Below are 25,185 nucleotides of genomic sequence, written 5' to 3'. Positions count from 1 at the left end.
GTGTTTATTACATTTTCTTGTGAGGGTAATCTGACCGGCGTGCGCCTGTGTTCCACAAACACTACGTATCCCTGAAATAACTTGAAAGGGGAGACCTGCAGTTTATTTACTTGGTAAATATTTGCTAATCTTTTTAAATTGAATTCTAGGGTCCTTGAAAATAGAGGTCTAAACATGTGTGGTGTTAATTACCACAGGTCAGGAGAGGTTTCCGTATGCAAGTCCCAAACACTGTGACTGCTGAGAGAGGATGAGTTGATTCTCAGCTCCTCCTTACTTGGATCCCAGATAGAGTTGCTGCTACATCAGCAACAGCTAATGGGGATCTGAATAAAAAAATAAAAAATACTTACAGAAGGAAGTTTCTCTGTCCAGTGGCATCCTGTTTTCAGACATACACTCTATATTGAGGAAATAGGGAGGAGATAGGGGATTTAAAAAAAACAGTGACTGAACAAGTGAAAGAATGCAGTCAGTATAAAAGTTCACAGAATGATTCAAATTTATAAGAGTAGTGCTGTTGAAGTGTTAATGGTTTTAATTAAAAGTAATACAATTCTTACAATAATTATATTACAATGTGTAAATGTATAATAGGAGAGAATTGCAACGTACACACTATAAAACACACTAAACAGGTCATATTTCACAGGACCAAGATTGGTGAATACAGGTTGAGTCTACCATCTAGTGGTAAAAAAATGAGCTATGCCAAAATACAGAGGACCCTCTCCATTCAAATGCAATTTAAATTGGTCACATACACGTGTTTAGCAGATGTTATTGCGGGTGTAGCGAAAATGCTTGTGTTTTGACTGTAATCAATATGGTAACAATGATTTATGTTGTACAGTCAAAAAATGATGTCATATTTCAAAATACAGTTCACAATACAGTGAAGGGGCTCCTGAGTGGCGCAGATGTCTAAAGCACTGCATTTCAGTGCATGAGGTGTCACTACAGACACCCTGGTTCAAATCCAGGCTGTATCACAACTTGTATCACAACTTGGGAGTCCCATAGTTCAAATTGGCATTTGGACCAGCGTTGGTTTCCATGTATTTCTAGCCATTCCATTTGCTTCGTTCTGGACATTATTATGAGCCGTTCTCCCCTCAGCAGCCTCCTGTGTTTGTAACATATAGTAAGAATTGGATTTGTAATATATGATAGGAATTGCAACAACAAAAAATGTGAGCACCACTTTCAAAACTGCTGCCTGAAATTATACAAAAGTTGGAGAGTGCATCTTTAAGTTCCAACTGCTTGCATATTTACAAGTGTGATATCACCATTGTTATCTTTGGCTGTGTCCTTTTTGATCTTCCTGTCGTTAAGAATCTTGGACATAAGCTTCTCATAAAACCATTCTATGTCCTGTGTGTCCTCCGGCCGCTGTAGATACTCCCTCTTCTGGAGAAAGGTCCTAATGGCTTCGCATTTCATCAGTCCGTAATGGGGGACTTTCCCCACGATCACCATGATGAGAACATCTCTGAGCTCCTCCAGCATCCTGCTCGGAGCCAGGGTAAAGGCCTCCAGGCACCAGCCGTCCTTAAGGAACTCTTTAGACACGATACACACAGTCTTCCTGCTCCCCCATATGGAGTCCCTGATGTTGGACAGGTGATCTTCACCTGGGATGAAGTCTCTGGCCTCGAAGCAGCAGTGGAGGATGTTGCACTCTGCCAACTGAAAGTCAAGCTTCTTCAACAGGGCAGTTTCTACCCACTTGTATTCGTTGTTGCTGAAGCATAAGTAAGCGTCCTACCGGGGCCCATCAGCAGGATGATCCTTCCTAGGGCCCTCCAGGATCCTGGCGATCACCTTTTTGTAAACTTCGAAGAAGTATCCACGGAGACAGGGCTAAAACAATCGTTCCGACGGTGATCAGGGCTGAGCAGACAAAGAGCGAGAGCCTCAGCTCCTGAACCAGCCCCTCGTCATTCTACTCACATGATATGACTGATGTAATTCAACAGGCTGATGCCATGGAGATTTGAGGAAAAATCACAGCTGAATTCATCCACGCCAGGGTCTGGAAAAGGCACGTTAGTCCTGTTCAGCCACGTCAGAAAGTCCTCCAGGCCGCAGTCACAGTGGAATCGATTCCTACACAGGTTGATCCAGCTGAGAGAATGGAAAGCGGCTGGGTCAGGAGAGGCCAGGAATTGTAAGAGAGGTGAAGTGTTTTGAGAGTCTCTGGGAAAATGTCTGATTGGAGGTATGTGAGGAAGTTGAAGTGGAGATCTCATCTCTTCCAGAGAGATCAGGCCTTTAAATATACCATCTGGGAGAGCCTGCAGGGAGTTCAAGCTTTAAATCCAGACTAAAAAGGTTGGCAAGATTTTCAAAAACATGCAAACACTCTCCCCGTGCCCATATCACCTGCAGAGCGGTGTTCCTTAGCTCAAGCAACTTTAAATAGTTCACAGCTGGCACTGAAATATTATTGTTAACGGTGCACCACTTTTTGAAGTTGTTACCATACCAGAGAAGCTATATGCATTCATTTAGCTAAAACAATGTATATATACATCCTCTAAATGAGTTACCCTGTTGTTTTGAATATTAAGTATGATCGTACTATCAGCAAAGCCAGCGAGGCCTTCTAAGGATGTGATCTTACTATCAGTCAAACGAAGAAGTTGGATGTTTGGGAGTGGTGCAAGGTAACCATTTGTACCTAGATCACGAAAAAAGTTTTCTGTAAGATCAAGGACTTGCAGGTGTGGAAGTCCTGTAAATGCCTGATATCCCAATGCACCAATATGGTTGTACGATAAGTCTAGTTCTAAAATACTGGGTAGATTTTCAAATGTGTAAGAATAGATTTCCCCTATAAGATTGTGTGACAGGTTCAGCCATTGTAGGCCAAAAAACTCAATCTTGTTCATTTTGTTTTGGGCTATTGTTAAGTCCTGTACCTCTCTCAGTGGACTGAATACTGCATATTGCAAAGTAAAAATAAAGCATTTGGACAAATCTAGAATCTTGACACCACTATTCTTCAAGCCCTCAATGTTTTCCTGTCTGGGTCTTTGACGTCGCTGAAACAAAATGATTTCCCCATGGTGCTGTGTTCCAGAATAAGATGGGGAATTTTGGTTCCTCGGATTGCACTGAAAAACAGTTTTGCCTTGTCCACATTGAATCCATTGGACGGTAAGTCAAGTATCTCCATGGACATGTTCCGTAAGGGATTTCTGCATATTTCCCAGTCAAAGCCACATTGAGTCATACTATTCAGTTGGATGCTGCTCAAGTCAAGTAGCTGAAAGTGTTTGCCTTGAAAGCCAAGCAAATCATCTTCACATAAGCTTTTCATCCTATTTAGGATGTGACTATGATGTGAACTCTCTCGCTAAATAATTGTGACCTGACTGAATCTGTGTTACAAGGTGACTATCTCAGACCACTGGTCTCCTTGGTATCACTAGATCTGTATGGTAACCAGATGAAAGGAATTCAACCTGCACTGATCTTTGTGAACATGACAGATTTCCAAAAGCCAAATTAAAGGAATTGGACCTCAGTTGGCAACGAGTAACAACATTTAGCTTTTGGAAATCTGTCATTATTTTAGGAACATTTAATAATTTAAATAGCCTATGCAAAAGTTGTTTTGTTTCATTTTGTTGAGAAAGTTTAATGGGCTAAATTAAGTTCTTTATTTAATTTTGTGCTCCATATTTAGTTTAAGGTTAAAAGTAAAAATGTTGTAAAAATAAATAGCATTAGCCAATTGCTGTCATTTGTTTGGTATGCCTTTGTTGGTAATGAATTTAATGCTGCAATATAATACCCTGTTCGTATTTTCCCGATAAACACTGACTTAACTTTATTAGGGTAATATCAAAAGTAAGCAACTTTTGTGAAGGTTTGGTGTGGTATGGATATTATTAGGCTTACAGTACCTACAGCAGGGCTATGAAGGCAGTACACACCTGCACTCTAACTGACTCCGACAGTTGAACTTGATGTGAGGAAGAATGTTTTAGGACTACCAGAGTTAGCCTACTCCCTTAATCTAACAATATAATGCTTATCTTTTATAAAATATATTCTATATTCGAAAATTAACGAATTAGCCTCCTTCTTTACGCCTATATGTATCTGTATAGCAGTAGTAGCCTATCTGACAATAAAGAAATCCATGTTGATGTTGGGAACATGGCGCAGGCATATCTCTATCTTTCTCTCGGTCTCTCCAGGGCTAGGCCTAAACTTGTCTCCTTTAATATGTTTTTTACATTTTTAAATATGAATATTATACTTTGGACTCCTAGGCCTATATGCATGCCATGCCTTGATACATTTATTGCTCAAATCTCCGGCAGCTGAACCGTGAGGTAGACAACTATTGTTTTAGTCAGAGGTTTCTTTATCTCTCTTACTCTCGGATCTGAACGGGTCTCTCTGATCCGAATCAGCACGGGTCTGTTTGGGTCTGTTTTCCACGGTCCTTTTCGGAACGGGTCTGACTGTCTTCAGGTCCATTCGGAATGGGTCTCCTTCTTTAAAAAAATTATTTATGCATATTGGGTCTGAAGACATCTACTATGGATTATATGTGTACCTATAACCATGTTTTTATGTGAGTAAAGTCCTACCTTATAAAACAAATACAAATCCTGACAGCTGTAATGAAAACAGGAAGTTTTGGTACAATTTTATAAATGCGGACAGATCATTTGTTCGTTCCATATGTGTGTTAACTTTTTGTCAGTAAAATTAATTACATGAGAAATAGCAGTGCAAACATTGTGTGTGCAAATATTGATATAATAACCCATATCAGCAGGAAGTAGGGGTCCTGAGGGTGCTGCAGCACCCCCTAAAAAATCGGAATAAATAAAAAATAGTAATACATATGTTTTTTTCACAAAAGTCGTACACTGGGCCTTTAATAGTCCTGCATTACTGGACCAATGTAGCCATCTGTAGTAAAAATAATAATTCTGCACCGTTCATTAAGTGACAAGTTGAATCAGGTGTACTTGTCCTGGGCTACAATAAAACTGTGTACTGCTGTGCTTACTCGAGGACTGGAGTGATGGCATTAGCCTTAAAGGCTCTGCATGGTCAATCCGACATCTGCTGTGGCTGTACAGCATTTACTGTGATGCAGCCACAGCAGAAGTCTGTAGTGACGCCTCTAGCACTGAGATCAAATCACTACAGACCCTGGTTCGATTTGATCTCAGTGCTAGAAGCGTCACTACAGACCCTGGTTCGATTCCAGGCTGTATTACAACCGGCCGTGATTGGGAGTCCCATAGGGCGGCTTACAATTGGCCAGGCAAGTGAATTTATATAGCCCTTCTTACATCAGCTGATATCTCAAAGTGCTGTACAGAAACCCAGCCTAAAACCCCAAACAGCAAGCAATGCAGGTGGTAAAATACCACTAGTGGGAAAATGCAGATATTTTCCTTATGCAGATTCTAGAATATTCACACGAAAATCTGTTGCCAATTGATTGGAAACCTTGCTATAGTCAAAGAAAAAAGGCTGACTATTAAGCGATAAGGATAAATAAGCGTCATCAGAAAGCAACCTCTTTCAGAGTCCACAAGGGGTCACACTTCACAAAAGATTGGGTATTGTGGTGAGAACGTAAAAGACGCACAAATAATGACAATTTAATATACACTACCGTTCAAACGTTTGGGGTCTACACTGTATTTCTGATCAATTTTATGTTATTTTAATGGACAAAACATGTGCTTTTCTTTCAAAAACAAGGACATTTCTAAGTGACCTCAAACTTTTGAACGGTAGTGTATATATAAAAGAAGAAATTATAATTTGCAAGTTATAGGCCTACTTTGTATTGGTTACTTAGACAGGTCTGCATTTTCAGTAATGAGATGCTTATGGAGCCATTACATTTATGATAGGTTTACTACAACTGTATGAAATAAAAATATAAAACATTCAAACATCTGATTCTCCTTTGCAGACGTGTAAAAAGGTAATGACAATGAAAATGACAAAGTTATCCAACAAAATTTTGATTGTCCTATATCTACTGTCTGTCAAATGATAATGTTTTGTACTTATCCATTGTGACTTGTTGCAAATCGTGATTACCAAAATCTTGGCTTTCGAAAGCAATGTCTAAATTACCTCGACGTTTTAGTATCAGGTGAATAAGTACAACCATCACCAAAATAACAATGACAATGCATACTATAATTCCAAGAAGACCCCCAGCCTTTACAGTGGAAGGGCGCTCAGTTGGATGCTTAACAAATGGTGTAAATGGTATGGTAAAACCTGAAACATTTGACGGTTCTCTCTCAACACAATCATTGAAACCAACCAAGTCGAATCCCTCATCACAAGAACACAGGTAACCTCCATACGTATTTGTACAATTATGATGGCACTCATCCATCTCACATTCATCTATGTCAACACAAATTGACTTCCCATTTTTGTCATCGAGTATGTAACCATTTGGACAGTTGCAATGATGTGGTTTACTTGGGTCACATTCTGGGGAACACTCGGCTAAACAAACAAATTGGCACCGGTTGGTGTCTTCGGTCATTCTTATGAATCCATCCCAACAGGAGCAATTGTAACTGCCTATTGTGTTTCTGCATTCGTGGTCACATGGACCCATGGAGCATTCATCTTCATCGACGCATTTGTCATTTTCAAACACATATCCCTTATGGCATTCGCATTTAAATCCACCAACAGTATTGACACACTTAATGTTATGTCCAGGGCACTGTCTGTTATCGACACAATCATCAATGTCTTTGCAATGCTTCCCATCTTCTGCCAGTGCATACCCATGCTGACACATGCAAGTGTAGCTGTCATCTTTTTTTTGGCAGAGATGTGCGCATCCTGAGTCAAGGCAGGGGTCATTTTGCGCATCTTCACATGTGACGTTATTGTCCTGGAGAGTTTTTCCAGGTGGGCAGGTGCATACAGGTTTAGTATTAACTGAGGAACAGTCATGCGCACAGCCACCTTTGAATACCTCGCAACTCCACGGTGCTTGTAGCCACTGTTCAGATAGACAGATATACTTCGACCCGATGGATTTGAGCGTTGCAGTGGTTCCGAGGGGTAATGTCAGTAGGTTCTCGCCCTTGAATCCCAACGGAGTCTCATACAGAACTGATTCGTCCCCTTTTACAATTACATGTTGGCAGGGACTGTCAAGTTTATATTCACAAATATATCCATCTACTTTACTTTCGCATGGTTGTTCCTTCCACACAAAGTCGTATTTTGATACCGAAATGCATTTTGAAGAACAGACATCTTCAAAGCGCCCCCAGTTCTGGAATTTGGTTTCATTATCTCCAGTTATCCACCTGTACCCTCGTAAAAACGATGCTTGGTCGGGGCATTGCCCGCTTGGTAAATGTAAACCAATCCAATAATCTCCTGTATGAATACCAAGTAATATTAAAAGGATGCTATGTGATATCAAAGATCGAACTGTCATTAAATATCCATTATTATTTTCCTCACAACGTTTTTGAGCGGTTCCAAAGTTAGCTTGGTCCTGGAAAACGGCAAAGCACTGCTTCCCCATGCAGTATCCGACGAGGGGGGCTTCCCCGTTCACTCTCAAAAGGAACGTCAGGGCAACGAGTATTGCTACTGTATCCCACATTTTTTTTAAACAATCTCCTACGCCTCAAACTAAATATAAAAAATCGCATAGAATTTAGATGTAGGCTACTCGTCTATTAGGCATGGCTTGAGTTGCAGAATGAACGTTAAGACTGCCGATAACTCCCATTTATATAAGCCTCCCTCCATGTCTTCGATTGATCAAGGAAGGAAGTTCCTTTCTGGATGGCGTAGTTGCTGACCAAGAACAAACAAGTTCTCTCTTAACCTGCCTATCATGCTAAACAACCAGCCACTGGGTAACAGCTGGGTGAATCAACATTGTTTCCATCTCATTTCAACCCCAAATATCAATGTGTTGAGGTTGAATCAACGTGGAAAACTAATTAGATTTGCAAAAAGTAACATTTTCACCCAACCATTAACTAAATCTAACATGGCGATTTTTTTTCATGTTGAATTCACGTTAGTTGACAACTCAACCAAATGTAAATCAAACCTAGACATTGAACTGACACGTGCACACACAACATACACACGAAATGTATATTTATAGTAAGCTATAGCCAAATTACGCACATATGGCAAAACTAGCATTTAAATAAGAAACACATTGAAAACACATCAATGACATCAAAAACGTAGATAACATCTTTCAGTGATATGCAGCCTAATTTGCTCAGTTCTCTCCTTGTGTTTACATGGTTCTCTCTCATGAGAATGCCTATTGGGCAGCCAAATGGCACATTCTGAGGACACGAGGACAAACACATTCTTCATGAGGTGATTTAAACACGTTTTAGGTTATATTTGAATACATTAATTCGGAATAATATCTTATTATGCTTGATATTCAACAAGTCAGTTTATCAAATTTCTGCCCTGCCAGAGCTGCCCCGGTCAACTGTAAGTGCTGTTATTGAAGTGGAAACTTCTAGGAGCATCAATGGTTCAGCTTCAAAGTGGTAAGCTTCACAAGCTCACAGAATGTGACCACTGAGTGCTGATACACTTAGCGCATAAAAATGGTCTGTCCTCGGTTGCAACACTCACTACCGATTTTCCAAAGCAACGTCAACACAAGAACTGTTCGTCGTGAGTTTCAGGAAATGGGTTTCCATGGCCGAGCATCTGCACACAAGCCTAAGATCAATGCCAAGTGTCGACTGGAAAGGTATAAAGCTCGCTGCCATTGGACTCTGGAGCAGTGAAAATGCATTCTCTGGAGTGATGAATCACGCTTCACCATTTGGCAGTCCGACGGACGAATTTGGGTTTGGCGGATACCAGGAGAATGCTACCTGCCCCGATGCATAGTGCCAAATGTAAAGTTTGGTGGAGGAGGGATAATGGTCTGGGGTTGTTTATCGTTGTTCATGGTAGGCCTACAATGCATACAATGACATTCTAGGCGACAACAGTTTGGGGGAAGACCCTTTCCAGTTTCAGCATGACAATGACCATGTGCACAAAGCGAGGTCCATACAGAAATTATTTGTTGAGATCGGTGTGGAAGAACTTGACTGGTCTGCGCAGAGCCCTGACCTCATCTCCATCGAACACCTTTGTGATGAATTGGAACACCAACTGCGAACCAGGACTAATCGCCCAACATCAATGCCCGAACTCACTAACATGCTGACCACACCACCTGCGTTACGTGCATGAGCATTGCAAAATAAATGTACACATACATGTTATTCAATAATTTCATCCAAACTGCTCGCTCGCGTCAACTAGCGTTTGCGTTGCCAGGCGCTAAAATAGAACATGGTTCTATTTTTGACGCTTAACGCATGGCAAGTCCCGCCTCTCCCATCTCCTCATTGGTTTTTAGGAGCATATACCCACATGGGTGATTGCAAGATGAACTGAGGTCCACAGTCCAGTCCAGTTGGTGGTGGTAATGCACCTTAAATATGTTTGCCAACCACCATATAAAGTCCGAAGAAGAAGAAGAAGACGACGACTGAAGGAGGAGATATTACTAGAAACTAACTAAGTTTCCCCTTTTATCTTTACATTTTTTTCATTTTTTATTTCACCTTTATTTAACCAGGTAGGCTAGTTGAGAACAAGTTTTCATGCACAACTGCGTCCTGGCCAAGATAAAGCATAGCAGTCTGAACATACAGCAACACAGAGTTACACATGGAGTAAACAATAAACAAGTCAATAACACAGTATAATTTTTTTTAAAGAGTCTATATACATTGTGTGCAAAAGGCATGAGGAGGTAGGCGAATAATTACAATTTAGCAGATTAACACTGGAGTGATAAATGATCAGATGGTCATGTGCAGGTAGAGATACTGGTGTGCAAAAGACCAGAAAAGTAAATAAATAAAAACAGTATGGGGATGAGGTAGGTAAATTGGGTGGGCTATTTACAGATGGACTATGTACAGCTGCAGCGATCGGTTAGCTGCTCAGATAGCAAATATTTAAAGTTGGTGAGGAAGATAAAAGTCTCCAACTTCAACGATTTTTGCAATTCGTTCCAGTAACAGGCAGCAGAGAACTGGAAGGAAAGGCGGCCAAATTAGGTGTTGGCTTTAGGGATGATCAGTGAGATACACCTGCTGGAGTGCGTGCTACGGGTGGGTGTTGCCATCTTGACCAGTGAACTGAGATAAGGCGGAGCTTTACCTAGCATGGACTTGTAGATGACCTGGGGCCAGTGGGTCTGGTGACGAATATGTAGCGAGGGCCAGCCGACTAGAGCATACAGGTCGCAGTGGTGGGTGGTATAAGGTGCTTTAGTAACAAAGTGGATGGCACTGTGATAAACTGCATCCAGTTTGCTGAGTAGAGTATTGGAAGCCATTTTGTAGATGACATCGCCGAAGTCAAGGATCGGTAGGATAGTCAGTTTTACTAGGGTAAGTTTGGCGGCGTGAGTGAAGGAGGCTTTGTTGCGAAATAGAAAGCCGATTCTAGATTTGATTTTGGATTGGAGATGTTTGATATGAGTCTGGAAGGAGAGTTTACAGTCTAGCCAGACACCTAGGTACTTATAGATGTCCACATATTCTAGGTCGGAACCATCCAGGGTGGTGATGCTAGTCGGGCGTGCGGGTGCAGGCAGCGAACGGTTGAAAAGCATGCATTTGGTTTTACTAGCTTTTAAGAGCAGTTGGAGGCCACGGAAGGAGTGTTGTATGGCATTGAAGCTCGTTTGGAGGTTAGATAGCACAGTGTCCAAGGAAGGGCCAGAAGTATACAGAATGGTGTCGTCTGCGTAGAGATGGATCAGGGAATCGGCCGCAGCAAGAGCAACATCATTGATATATACAGAGAAATGAGTCGGACCAAGAATTGAACCCTGTGGCACCCCCATAGAGACTGCCAGAGGACCGGACAACATGCCTGTGGATTAATTGTCGGAGTAGAGAACACACACTTTTGTGTGACTCAAAATGGGCCAAAATTCTACAAAGATCCAGGAAAAAAAGGACCTTGGTGCATTTCAAGTAAAATAACAACCCAATGTTTACATCCCAGGACAAATTAGCTAGCAACAGCAAGCTAGCTAGCTAAATGGCCATGTATGTTTCATGTGTTTTGACCTGTCCACAAATTAATATAGTTGGTTCAAAGATATTTCAACCAGTGTGTCCTGATCTCGTCAGGACCAAATCAACATGCGATTGTGCACGCGGACGCACGTACCTGGTCTAGTCAGCATGTAATGCTCTTGTGGCTGAATGGTAGCAAGTCCCCGCAGCAATGTTCCAATATCTAGTGGAAAGCCTTCCCAGAAGAATGGAGGCTGTTATAGCAGCAAATGGGGGACCAACTCGTGATTTTGGAATAAAATGTTCTATGAGCAGGTGTCCATGTAGTGATTCTAGGTCTCTCTGTTTGTCTGGGAGGAGTAGGAACATAATCACTCGCGGGAGGGACCCTTCCCAGGGGGAGAGTGTGAGTCATGAGTGACACATTGTGCTACAGGACGTGGAAGGTGGGCTCACTTCCTCTAAGGCCACCCCACAATTCACGGTAGCAGTTGATAGAAACGGCATGCTATTTCAGTGTCTGTATTTCCCTTGATAAAAATGGATGAAGTGAGAGAAATTGAAAATGGGGTGGAAGTGAGGTGGCTTTGGCATTCGGGGAAGCAATCTTTTGTTCATGCAATGGAAACAAAATCTGTCTAACCCTCTCATTTGATTAGGCCTACTGTGGTCTTCATGACGAAGAGGTCGTCACGATGAAGACCATTATGGACATTGTATGACAAGTAGTGGCGTTTGTGAATTATTGATGGCTTCTTGATATGCCTGGGAAAATGTTTTCTCTGTTTTGCATATCTATTTGATTAAACTTACTAGTGAAAACGTCAAGATGTGTCTGCAGCGAAATGTTTATTTTGGGAAAATCAAAGATATCCAGAACGGAAGAAACAGGGCCTGTTCTTTCCAACACTTACTTGGCTTGTGTTTGCATAGCCACATTCTGACACAGCCAGTTCCGTCGTTGCTGGTGCCACCAATAACATATCTGAAGCATATCATTGAGTAAGCAGTACCTCAAAAGGGACCAGTTCTTTGTGGCCACAGGGTACAACAGTGTTTTATCTAGATGTAGGCTACTCGTAATGGGGGAAATGGGAGGTCTTCCCCTGCAGGGTGTAGTTGAGCATGAGGAGAAAGGGAGGAGGTCTGTACTGATAACCTTCTCTGTGCCACACACCCACCCGGGAGTGATTTCTCTCTGAGTAAGAAGCATTGTCAGAAAATAATGTATCATGGGTGAGATGAGATGGCTACCAACTCTACATTGATGATAACCTTTATGGAAATGGTCGAAATGCCCTTGAAAAAGATTCCCTCATGTTGTTGTCAATGGAAAACTATAGATTGTGGAGGATGAAAGAAGATATTTATATATTTATTAAAGAACATGTAGACATGCCATATTGAAAACATGAAACTTTACATTTTTGTCTTAACAAAAACATTGCATTTTAGGAGCAGCAATTTGCAATCTTCTCATAACTTGCAGTTGTGTAATTTGACACAAATTTGACACAGAAATGTACCATGTGTAATGAATACATGAAAAGTCTTACTCACTCACGTTTATGTTGTGATTGTCCAACCCTGAAACCACGTAATATGATTCTAGTGAAATTATTCTCAAAATTATTTGGCATGCCTCATGCTATTGCTAGTGGACTCAACCCAGCCAGTCATATTTTGGTATTCTGTCTGCCACAGTCTAAGCTTACCTTGCTTTGCTTTGTTGACCCTCTCTGACCCTCTTTGACCCTCTGCCTCAAGGAACTCACTGTGAGGATATTGTATTTCGCTGCCTGAGAGGCACAGATAATAATTGTAGTGTAAATCATGTCCTGTGTTAGAACGGGAGGAAAGGTAGATCCACCGACTCAATGGCAGGAAATGGCCTCACGGGACTCTTAGATCACATCACTCCTCCACAGCTCACTTAAGTTTAAACAAGAAAAATACCATGCGTCTTCATCGAACCCCCCCCCCCCCCCCCCCCCCCCACCTAGCAACTGTCCCAAAACTGGTCAATATACTGAGGTAGGTGTAATGTGAAAATATGAGCAAATATTTAATCTATTATATGGTGTAATAGTTAATCTTGACAATGGTGTTTTGAAAGCAATATTTACGGTCATGACAAGTTTGCAAGTTTATATTGTAGTAATCCTGTATGATTAGCCGAAGTTTAGCAAAAAGTCTAGTAAGTGTGAAAACCTTGTTAGCAACAAAGCTTGCTCAGCATGAAGATATGTTCATCAGAGATGATGAAGTGATTTCAAAAGAAACCAGGACTGACTGCATGGGTATCAAACGTGAGCTTAAGCCTGGAGCAGGGTTATAATAATTTTACCCTATGGTCCGGACCCTTCTGGTTTTCTGTTCTACCTGATAATTAATTGCACACTCGTGTTAGAGGGGAACAATTAAAAAATGCAGTGGAACTGGCTTTGAGGTCAAGACTTGAGTTGGAAGGGCTTAGAGATTAGTTTTCAGGTCTCAGGCAATGTTAATCATCAAGTGAGTGAACTTCACCTAACTTAAACCCATGGCGGCAATCATAAAAATGTTTATTCGTACAAAATACACAACATAGACTCAAACAAAAGTGAGTTTTGAAAAACTGTGGTTAATGGATAACAAATTCCATCTCTTGGGTAGGCTGAGTTAAAATTTTATTCCTGGGGGTTTGAGTCTCAGAATCCGGTCATAATTAATATTTTCCTAGATCTCAGAGTGAGACTGTTGAATGGAAGGAGATGGACGGGGAGACAGTGGATGTTCAGTTAGAACATATCCTGTGGTGGAATGTGTTTTCAGAGACAGCCAGCCCTAAGTTTGTAAAATAGGGCTTCTCCAATAGGAAATCACACAGAGGCTCTAGTTTTTGACAGATTTCATTTACTACTGAGAAAATAACTGAGAGGTTTGGTGTACAACAGGATGGTTTATTGACCTATGTATAAACACATTGGAATGTGTTTCCAGCAATTGTTTTGTGTCACTCGGTACATGCAAAAAGAAGGGATATTTAAATCAGGCTAATAGAACTCCAGGGACAGAAAAACAAACCCTGACATGTCGTAGCCTTTGCCTTCATCCTACCTACACAGACTACTGGTAGTTTTTATTGATTTATTTTTATTTCACCTTTATTTAACCAGATAGGCTAGTTGAGAACAAGTTCTCATTTACAACTGCGACCTGGCCAAGATAAAGCATAGCAGTGTGAACAGACAGCAACACAGAGTTACACATGGAGTAAACAATAAACAAGTCAATAACACAGTATAATATTTTTTTTTATTGTTTTTTAATGAGTCTATATACATTGTGTGCAAAAGGCATGAGGAGGTAGGCGAATAATTACAATTTAGCAGATTAACACTGGAGTGATAAATGATCAGATGGTCATGTGCAGGTAGAGATACTAGTGTGCAAAAGAGCAGAAAAGTAAATAAATAAAAACAGTATGGGGATGAGGTAGGTAAATTGCAGGCAAACCCGTGTGGTAACTTTGAGAGTGGAATCAGTAGACAAGTAGATAGAGGTGTAGGATCTTAATTTGATCACTCTTTTGTTGCTCAGAATCTTCCTGCACCACAGAAAATGCAAGTTGTTGTGTATTTGAGTTTTTATAAAGCTTCTAAAGTTTGTAATTTTCACTTGATTTACCCTAACAAAAAATGTATCAATCCCTGCAAAAATGTCCATTATTTATAATCCACATAATAATTCACATTATTTTCCTGTTGTAGCAAACTGGCTCAAATTAAGATCTTACATCTGTTAAACTGAGTTCCGAATAATTTAGTTTGTGGTCTCGAAGTTAAAGCACCAATCTGCAGTTCAAACGATGTAACCACTCTCCAATTCATAGACAGAGCTATGGATGCAGCGACTGGTATGATAATTATAGTTTTAACCATGTTTTGAGGCTGTACAGTGTTTGTTTGTTTACATGCACATGTAACAGTATAACTTTAGACTGTCCCCTTGCCCATACCCGGGTGCGATCCAGGGACCCTCTGCACACATCAACAACAGTCACCCACAAAGTATCGTTACCCATCGCTCCACAAAAGCCGCGGCCCTTGCAGAGCAAGGAGAACCACTACTTCAAGGTCTCAGAGCAAGTGACGTCACCGATTGAAACGCTATTTAGCGCGCACCACCGCTAACTAGCTAGCGGTTTCACATCCGTTACACTCACCCCCCTTTTGACCTCCTCCTTTTCCGCAGTAACCAGTGAACCGGGTCAACAGCATCAATGTAACAGTATAACTTTAGACCGTCCCCTCGCCAATACCCGGGCGCGAACCAGGGACCCTCTGCACACATCAACAACAGTCACCCACGAAGCATCGTTACCCATCGCTCCACAAAAGCAGCGGCCCTTGCAGAGCAAGGGGAACTACTACTTCTAAGTCTCAGAGCAAGTGAAGTCCCCGATTGAAACGCCATTTAGCGCGCACCACCGCTAACTAGCTAGCAGTTTCACATCCGTTACACACACACACACATAAAACACAGGCAGGCAGGCAGGCAGGCAGACTGACACAACACAAACACACATTACACACCACACATTCACACTCACACAGACACACTTTTACACTCATCATTTGCTGCTGCTGCTCTATTCTTTATTTGACTCTTATTATTATCTATCCTGATGCCTAGTCACTTTACTCTACCTTCATGTACAAATCTACCTCAAATACCTTATTATTATCTATCCTGATACCTAGTCACTTTACTCTGCCTTCATGTACAAATCTACCTCAAATACCTTATTATTATCTATCCTGATACCTAGTCACTTTACTCTGCCTTCACGTACATATCTACCTCAAATACCTCGTACCTCTGCACATTGATCTGGTACTGCTACTTACTGTATGTAGCTCCATTCTTGTGTATTTTATTCCTCCTGTTACTATTTTACTTTTAAACTCTGCATTGTTGGGAAGAGCTGGTAAGCAAGAACTTCACCAGTTGTATTCGGCGCATGTGACAAATAAATGTGATTTTGTTTGGTTTGCATTTACATTGTTTACAAACATTTGAGTAAAACAAGCATATATTTTGGATTCTGATGGGGTATGACAGTTGAACTAAGCGCAGGAGGCATTTATAAATTAGATACTTCAAGAATCAAGGGGTATAAATCATTTATTTAAAAGTTTTTAAAAAATGATGTACCAATCCCAGCTTTCCACTGGTATGTTTACTAGCCTCTTCAAAGGACTTTAACTTGTAACCTTAAATCAATGCTTACTAGAGCCAAGCAGTGTCACACCACGTTCAGGTTTCTCTTGCATTAGACATGACTAAACCCTGAGATTTTCCCGACCACATAAACTGAACAGGAATTGCCTATAACTAGGGCCCTAACAATGTTTTTCCTGGGCAGGCAATTCTTTCCTCATAGACATTCATTTCCCTGGACATTACTTAGTCATCATTAATGAGAATATTTCTCCTCAGCCTTCCTTGCTGCACACCGTTCCCATCCGCCCTGAGCCCTGCGCACAAGGGACAGGAATACACCTACTGTAAAAAAAAATATGGGCTGGCCAGTCTGGCGTGGTGACAGGAATATTATTAACTTGAGGCAAACCCTGTTACAATAACAAACACATTGTGTATACAAAAGTATGTTGACACCCCTTCAAATTGGTGGATTTGGCTATTTCAGCCACACCCATTGCCGACAGGTATATGAAAATTGAGTACACAGCCATGCAATCTCCATAGACATACATTGTCAGTAGAATGGCCTTAGTGAAGAGCTCAATGACTTTGAAAGTGGTACCGCCATAGGATGCCACCTTTCCAACAAGTCAGTTCGTCCTGCTAGAGCTGCCCCAGTCAACCGTAACCGCCTGCACAGAGCCCTGACCTCAACCCCATCGAACACCTTTGGGATGAATTGGAATGCCAACTGCGAGCCAGGCCTAATCGCCCAACATCAGTGCCTGATATCATTACTGCTCTTGTGGCTGAGTGGAAGAAAGTCCCTGCAGCAATGTTCCAACATCTAGTGGAAAGCCTTCCCAGAAGAGTGGATGCTGGCGTCACATGGGGGACCAACTCCATATTAAGGCCCTTGATTTTGGAATGAGATGTTCGACGAGTGGGTGTCCACATACCTTTGGCCATGTAGTGTATGACTGGACCTCAGCTGGACCCTGCACAACACTTCAACTCAAAAGAAGGAGATGAGGGGCACTCATAGTCCAAAGAACACATAATTTCAGTCCGTGCAGTCATGAGTGAACAGGGAGTACAGGAGGGGACTCAATACACACCCCTGAGGGGTCCCAGTTTTGAGGATCAGCGTAGTGGGTGTGTTACCTACCCTTACCACCTGGGGCGGCCCGTCAGGATGTCCAGGATCCAGTTTGTCCAGGTGAGAAAGGGCAGTGTGGAGTGCAATAGAGATTACATCCTCTGTGGATCTGTTGGGTCGGTAAGTGAATTGGAGTGGGTCTAGGGTTTCTGGGATAATGGAGTTAATGTGAGCAATGACCAGCCTTTCAAAGCACTACATGGCTATAGACGTGAGTGCTACGGGTCAGTAGTCATTTAGGCAGGTTAGCTTAGTGTTCTTGGGCACAGGTACTATGGTGGTCTGCTTGAAACATGTTGGTATTACAGACTCAGTCAGGGACAGGTTGAAAATGTCAGTGAAGACACTTGCCAGTTGGTCAGCGCATGCTAGGAGTGCACGTCCTGATAATCCGTTTGGCCTTCTGGATGTTGACCTGTTTAAAGTTCTTACTCACATCGGCTACGGAGAGTGTGATCACACAGTTGTCCAGAAAAGCTGATGCGCTGATGCATGTTTCAGTGCCTTGAAGCAAGCATAGAAGTAATTTAGCTCGTCTGGTAGGCTTGCGTCACTGGGCAGCTCTCGGCTGTGCTTACCTTTTTGTAGTCTGTACTAGTTTGCAAGCCAATCCACATCAACAAGTGTCGGAGCCGGTGTAGTACGATTCAATCTTAGTTCTGTATTGATGCTTTGCCTGTTTGATGGTTTGTCGGAGGGCACAGTGGAATTTGTTATAAGCTTCCAGGTTAGAGTCCCGCTCCTTGAAAGCGGCAGCTCTACCCTTTAGCTCAGTGCGGATGTTGCCTGTAATCCATGGCTTCTGGTTGGGGTATGTACGCACAGTCACTGTGGAGACAGCGTCATCGAAGCACTTGTTGATGAAGCCAGTGACTGATGTGGTGTACTCCTCAATGCCATCAGAAGAATCCCGGAACATAATCCAGTCTGTGCTAGCAAAACAGTCCTGTAGCTTAGCATCTGCTTCATCTGACCACTTTTTAATTGATCTAGTCACTTGTGCTTCCTGCTTTAATTTTTGCTTGTAAACCGGAATCAGGAGGATAGAATTATGGTAAGATTTGCCAAATGGAGGGTGAGGGAGTTTTGTACGCATCTCTGTGTATGGAGTAAAGGTGGTCTAGAGTTTTTTCCCCCTTCTGGTTGCACATTTAACATTGTCGGTCTACTAGCCATCGCCGAACCACTTTTCATTTTCCATTTGTTTTGTCTTTGTTTCTACTGTTTTTCATTCCCCTAATTATTGTTGATGTATTTAACCCTCTGTTTCCCCCATTGTCACATCCGTCAAAAGGAGCGGGCCAAGGTGTATTGTGTTTAGAGTTCCACATACTTTATTACTAAGTCAAACTTAACAAAAACAACAAAGAATCAACGAACGTACAGTACAGAGCACACTAAGACACTAACTGAAAACAAAACAATTTCCCACAAGGTGGGAAAAGGACCACATTAAGTATGATATCCAATTAGAGGAAACGATGATCAGCTGCCTCCAATTGGGAACCATACTCACACCATCATAGAAATATAGTACTTGAACACCCCCTAGTCACACTCTGACTTACTGCACCATAGAGAACCCCAAGGGTCGTGACACCCATGGTGTTGTGCGGGATTGTTATTGTCATGTTTGGTAATGTTGGTGACTGGTTATTTCGACTGGTGCTGTTTTTGGCCCGTGCGTAAAAATGGATGTTCGTGTGTTTGTGTTTGGGCAAGTGTAGTGTTGTACCTTGCACCATTCATTATTCTGAGCGAAGTTACGTTGCTCCCAATTCTCTGCTCTCCTGCGCCTGCCTGCACACACCAGCTACACCCACCATTATGACAGACAGTGATTTAGGCCCATTCCCGGGAAAGCAGTATATCCTCCACGTCGGACTCGTTAATGGAAAAAGCTTCTTCCAGTTCCTGGTAAGTAATCGCTGTTCTGATGTCCAGAAGTTATTTTTGGTCATAAGAGACGGTAGCAGCAACATCATGTACAAAATGAGTTAAATAATAAGTTACGAACAACGCAAAAAAACAAACAAAATAAAACAGTTTAAACAACTGTTTTATTATTATTATATTTTTTGCGTTGTTCGTAACTTATTTTTTAAGCACGTAAAACATCAGCCATACTTTCCGGCGCCATTCTACTATAGAGTAGACTATTGTGAAGGCAACGTTACAGTTACCTCCAGACAATAAACTGAAGTCTTAAAAATGTCTATGTTTGATGGCAATATTCCATAAATTAAGACATTCTGGAAATGGTCCATTGGCTTGTTACTGGGAATGTTGTGGTTATCTGTAAGCATTGTTGTCATCAGGGATTGCTTCTGTCTGCCATGCATCATCTTGCTCTGTGCCAGTGGGCACATTTCGGCTGATCGTGTCTGATCAGGAGCAGTGAGTAAATAGTGATTATGTATCTGATGATGTCACAGAGGAGGAAAATTGCATGTGTTACTAGCCTATACAGACGGTATTATGACATCTTTGAGACGTCACAATGTGGATAAATCATTCACGAAATGATCATCATCATCAGAATTTGGCAAGTACAGCCATGCTTATTCTCCAACTTTCTCACTACAGCATATGTCACAATGCCCTTTGCCACAATGTTCTTTTCCACTCTGCTGGCGATCTTGTCAATTTATGTCACACAAGACTCATAGTAAGATTAAGATAGTAACAACAAGAAGTTTGTGGTCCAACTGTGGCCAAACGACTCCTCTCACAGACCAATCCTTGGTTACAAGGGATTGACATTTCAACATTAATCCAATCTTTTAGATTTAGGGATCTACACAGTCTCACATTTGGTCCAAAAACATGACTGAATAATTACGTAATTTTCGTCTGCATTTGGATTGATCAGTGATTCAGTATTGCTTTGGGCACTAGGAGGAAAATGTGATTAGGTACAGTATATATGTTTGGTGTGCCTTAGACTTAATAGATTATTACACAAGTTTGTGACAGAAGAGCATTGTATATTCACTTAACCTCAAATGACACAACAGGTTTGGTTTGTCTTTTTAATCATAACATATGGTATTGTCTTGTCTCACAAATATCATGATATACAATAACGACAGAACAAACCAATTTATTTTCCATCACTGTGGCTTGTCCAAATCCAACATATAACACATACACATACATACAGACTCATTCGTCTTATGACTAATAAGGTGATATGGCTACACTGTTATGAAAAACATACTGTATATTGTCAGCATCACAGATGATTAAGAATGAAATGATAAGTTTGTATGTACACTTTCTGTGAGGTGCTAAAGCCTCTTTTTGTGATAGAGTACCTAATTTTAGTGTTAATGGCTTTCATACTGAAGAGTTTTTATTTTTAATTTTTTTAAAGTGTCACAACATATCATGGAAGACGTCAGGCCTACCTCCACTACGCAATACTTCTCATTTGCGATTGACCTATCAGTAAAACAACAACAAGTGCTTCATTGAAGACTGACATTAGGCAATGTTATCCAAATTACACAACTTGCTTAAATGTCATGACGTTGCAGATTATTAGAACACAGTTGATTGATTTAATTTCGAAACTGATGTTTTCAGAAGAATGGATCCTGCAACCTATAGTAACTTTGTCAATTACAAAAGCAATGGTGGCTATCCCGTGGGCTTGACCAAGGATGAAAAAAAACGTTTTCAGAAAAAGGCCATTCATTTTGTTGTAGAAGGTGAGGCGAGACTTACAAGTACACTTTATCTGTTGATTATTCCGTTATTAATTGGTCTGAAACTATCAAACCGTTATCTTATCTACCATCATGACTATAATATTTATTATATCGTCTTATAGCAATTCGAAACCGTTACGACACCAGGCCAAGTCTAGTCATTTAAACCCTATGCCCTCAATCTTCCTCAGAGATCAGCCTTTTAGTCGCAAATCTTGTGTCAATTCGATGTTGTTGTGTTAATTTGTAGTTTACAAAACTGTTTTGTGATATCAAGGTAAGATCTACTTGTGTTAAACTGCGATCATTTAATTTAACATTGGGATTAATAATGCATCTGTGCATATGACTATCAAATCCAAACGGATGAGTGATTTATCTAATGTCATAGTTTCATAGATTATCCTTTTATCAAAATATTGTCACGAGCGTCGTCTTGAAGATGACCGGACCAAGGTGCAGCGTTGTGAGTGTACATTTTCCTTTATTTTTTAAAATGTCGCCAACAAAACAATAAACAACAAAAACGAACGTGAAGCTCCGTAAGGCTATACATGCATTAAACGAAGACTGCAACCCACAAATGAGAAAAGGAAAAAAGGCTGCCTAAGTATGATTCCCAATCAGAGACAACGGAAGACAGCTGACCCTGATTGAGAATCATACCCGGCCAAAAACAAAGAACCAGAAAGCATAGACTTTGCTGAGGAGGCCGACATCTTTGTTGAGTTCCATGCACCAGCATTGGGACTCCTTGTGGACAAAAAAACAAGAGATGCAATCTCAAAAATATTTTATTGGCCAGGGATGTCCGCTGACATAGATTTATAATTACCTGTTTGTCTAACTTCCTCTTATCTAAATGAAACTGGCTATTCTATTCTGATACTTCTTGTGAAAAAATATGCAGATGTTTTTGCGTTTGTTTTAATAGTTGGCAATTGCTATTGAGAACTATTGAAACACGTTTGAAAACTATAGCTCTATCAGTCCTACTATTTTTCCTCCTTCAATCAGGTGTCACAATGTGTACCTTGCCTGGCCAGCATGACATCTATAAAACAGGAGGTGGAGTACACTCCAATAGTGGTATGTGCATTTACAAAATGTCATATATTTATTTTGAGAATATAAAGTCATAATGTTAACATTTTACATTTAGTGTACATTTGTTACTATGTCATTACATAACTTTAGCTTACCTGTCAAAACAACATTGCAGTTACTCAGGAACAGCTATATAATTGCAGTTTAGCAGTATAGGTTATAGGTGGATACACGGTATAGGACTGAGTCAAATCTGATTGGTGCCTCTGCTGTGCCTCACATTTTTTCAAATTGGACATGGATAGTTTTCCAGGTGGTAATGTCTGGACCTGGTGGCTAGCAATCCTGTGTACTTTCTTGAGAAATTGACTCAAACACTAGTGTGAAGGTGTCAGGTTTCACAGTAGAACTGTGAGGGATTGTGTGGGTGTGGAGACCTCTCCCCCTGTCACTCTTCTGATTTATTGCCCTGGTTGCCTGGAGAGAGCCACTAAAGCCAGTTGTTTTTCTGTGTGTGTAAGTTTGTGCGTGTCTTAGCACATGTGATGTAGATGACCCTAACCTAACAGATAGGTTAATTACATAGCAATTCCATCTACAGTGTTGTTACTACAGGTGTTGATATATACTTATAGCATAGCTAATACACACCTAATGTAAAGTGTGTTCAATGTTTCCTCAAGGTCACTCAGCCATTTGAACTACTTGGGATGGACCTTATCGGCAAACTGACACAGACGGACAGCGGACACCAGTACATCTGTGTTATGATTGACCACCTCACTAAATGGCCACAGGCATACCCCCTCTGCACAAAGTCTGCTAAGGAGGTCACAGACCTCTATCAGTTTGAGGCTCCAAAACGTATACTCACAGACCAAGGGAAGGAGTTTGTCAATGAGGTAAATAGTAACTGTGTTACTCAACTTAAATATTGGTTTAAATGTCTTCAGCTTTCTAAAAAAAAATCCCCTTTTATAAAAAAAGATCAACTAAAATGTCTGCAAGGCTCTGCCGATCTGAAGAAGTCTCTGCTCAACGTACCATCCCCAGATGAATGGATTGGTAGAAAGGATGAACGGGTCAAAACAGAGGTGTAAGCCTCCACAGCCACTACATCAACAGCCTCAACCTCCAAAACCACCACACCAGCAGGTGCAGCATCCACAGCCGCCACACCAGCGGCCTCCACAGCCACCACGCCAGCAGGTGCAGCCTCCACAACCACCACACCAGCAGGTGCGGCCTCCACAGCCACCACACCAGCAGCCTCCACTTCCTCAGCCACCACACCAGCAGCAGCAGCAGCAGCTACTGATATAAACAAATGTATGTATGTAATCTTATCAGGTTGATCCATTTATATATCTCAGTACACCTACAGGTACATTTTCCAGGTGTTACAGAGGCTTGAGGAGGAACATATGTATACAGTTGAAGTCGGAAGTTTACATACAACAGCCAAATACATTTAAACTCAGTTTTTCACAATTCCTGACTTTTAATCCTAGTAAAAAATTAGCTGTCTTGGGTCAGTTAGTATCACCACTTTATTTTAAGAATGTGAAATGTCAGAATAATATTAGAGAGAATGATTTATTTCAGCTTTTATTTCTTTCATCACATTCCCATTGGGTCAGAAGTTTACATACACTCAATTAGTATTTGGTAGTATTGCCTTTAAATTGTTTAACTTGGGTCAAACGTTTCAGGTAGCCTTCCCACAATAAGTTGGGTGAATGTTGGCCCATTCCTCCTGACAGAGCTGGTGTAACTGAGTCAGGTTTGTAGGCCTCCTTGCTCGCACATGCTTTTTCAATTCTGCCCACAAATTTTCTATAGGATTGAGGTCAGGGCTTTGTGATGGCCACTCCAATACCTTGACTTTGTTGTCCGTAAGCCATTTTGCCACAACTTTGGAAGTATGCTTAGCGTCAATTGTCCATTTGGAAAACTCATTTGCGACCAAGCTTTAACTTCCTGACTGATATCTTGAGATGTTGCTTCAATATATCCACATAATTTTACTTCCTCATGATGCCATCTATTGTGTGAAGTGCACCAGTCCCTCCTGCAGCAAAGCACCCCCACAACATGATGCTGCCAACCCCGTGCTTCACGGTTGGGATTGTGCTCTTCAGTTTGCAAGCCTCCCCCTTTTTCCTCCAAACATAACAATGGTCATTATGGCCAAACAGTTCTATTTTTGTTTCATCAGACCAGAGGACATTTCTCCAAAAAGGACGATCTTTGTCCCCATGTGCAGTTGCAAACCGTAGTCTGGCTATTTTATGTTAGTTTTGGAGTGATGGCTTCTTCCTTGCTGAGCAGCCTTTCAGGTTATGTCAATATAGGACTCGTTTTACTGTGGACATAGGTCAAGGTCCTTTGCTGTTGTTCTGGGATTGATTTGCACTTCTCGCACCAAAATACGTTCATCTCTAGGAGACAGAACACGCTTCCTTCCTGAGCGGTATGACGGTTGCGTGGTCCCATGGGGTTTATACTTGCAAACTATTGTTTGTACAGATGAACGTGGTACCTTCAGGCGTTTGGAAATTGCTCCCAAGGAGGTCTTGGCTAATTTCTTTTGATTTTCCCATGATGTCAAGCAAAGAGGCACTGAGTTGAAAGGTAGGCCTTAAAATACATCCACAGGCACATCTCCAATTGACTGAAATCATGTCAATTAGCCTATCAGAAGCTTCGAAAAGCCATGACATCATTTTCTGGAATATTCCAAGCTGTTTAAAGGCAGGAGTCAACTTAGTGTATGTAAACATCTGACCCACTGGAATTGTGATACAATCAATTATAAGTGAAATAATCTGTCTGTAAACACATTTTGTAAGGATTACTTGTGTCATGCACAAAGTATATATCCTAACCGATTTGCCAAAACTATAGTTTGTTAACCAAAAATGTGTGGAGTGGTTGAAAAACAAGTTTT

General features: G+C 41.2%; 1 pseudogene; it reads right to left on the bottom strand.

Moving 5' to 3' along the window:
* Positions 1–587: 587 nt before the first annotated feature.
* On the bottom strand, positions 588–23,595 carry LOC110521058 (annotated as a pseudogene).
* Positions 23,596–25,185: the final 1,590 nt, after the last annotated feature.

The sequence above is a fragment of the Oncorhynchus mykiss genome, chromosome 4 (assembly GCF_013265735.2).
Source record: "Oncorhynchus mykiss isolate Arlee chromosome 4, USDA_OmykA_1.1, whole genome shotgun sequence".
Lineage (NCBI taxonomy): Eukaryota > Metazoa > Chordata > Actinopteri > Salmoniformes > Salmonidae > Oncorhynchus > Oncorhynchus mykiss.
The sequence above is the reverse complement of the archived record's forward strand: the minus strand, read 5'-3'. Positions and strand labels throughout refer to the sequence as shown.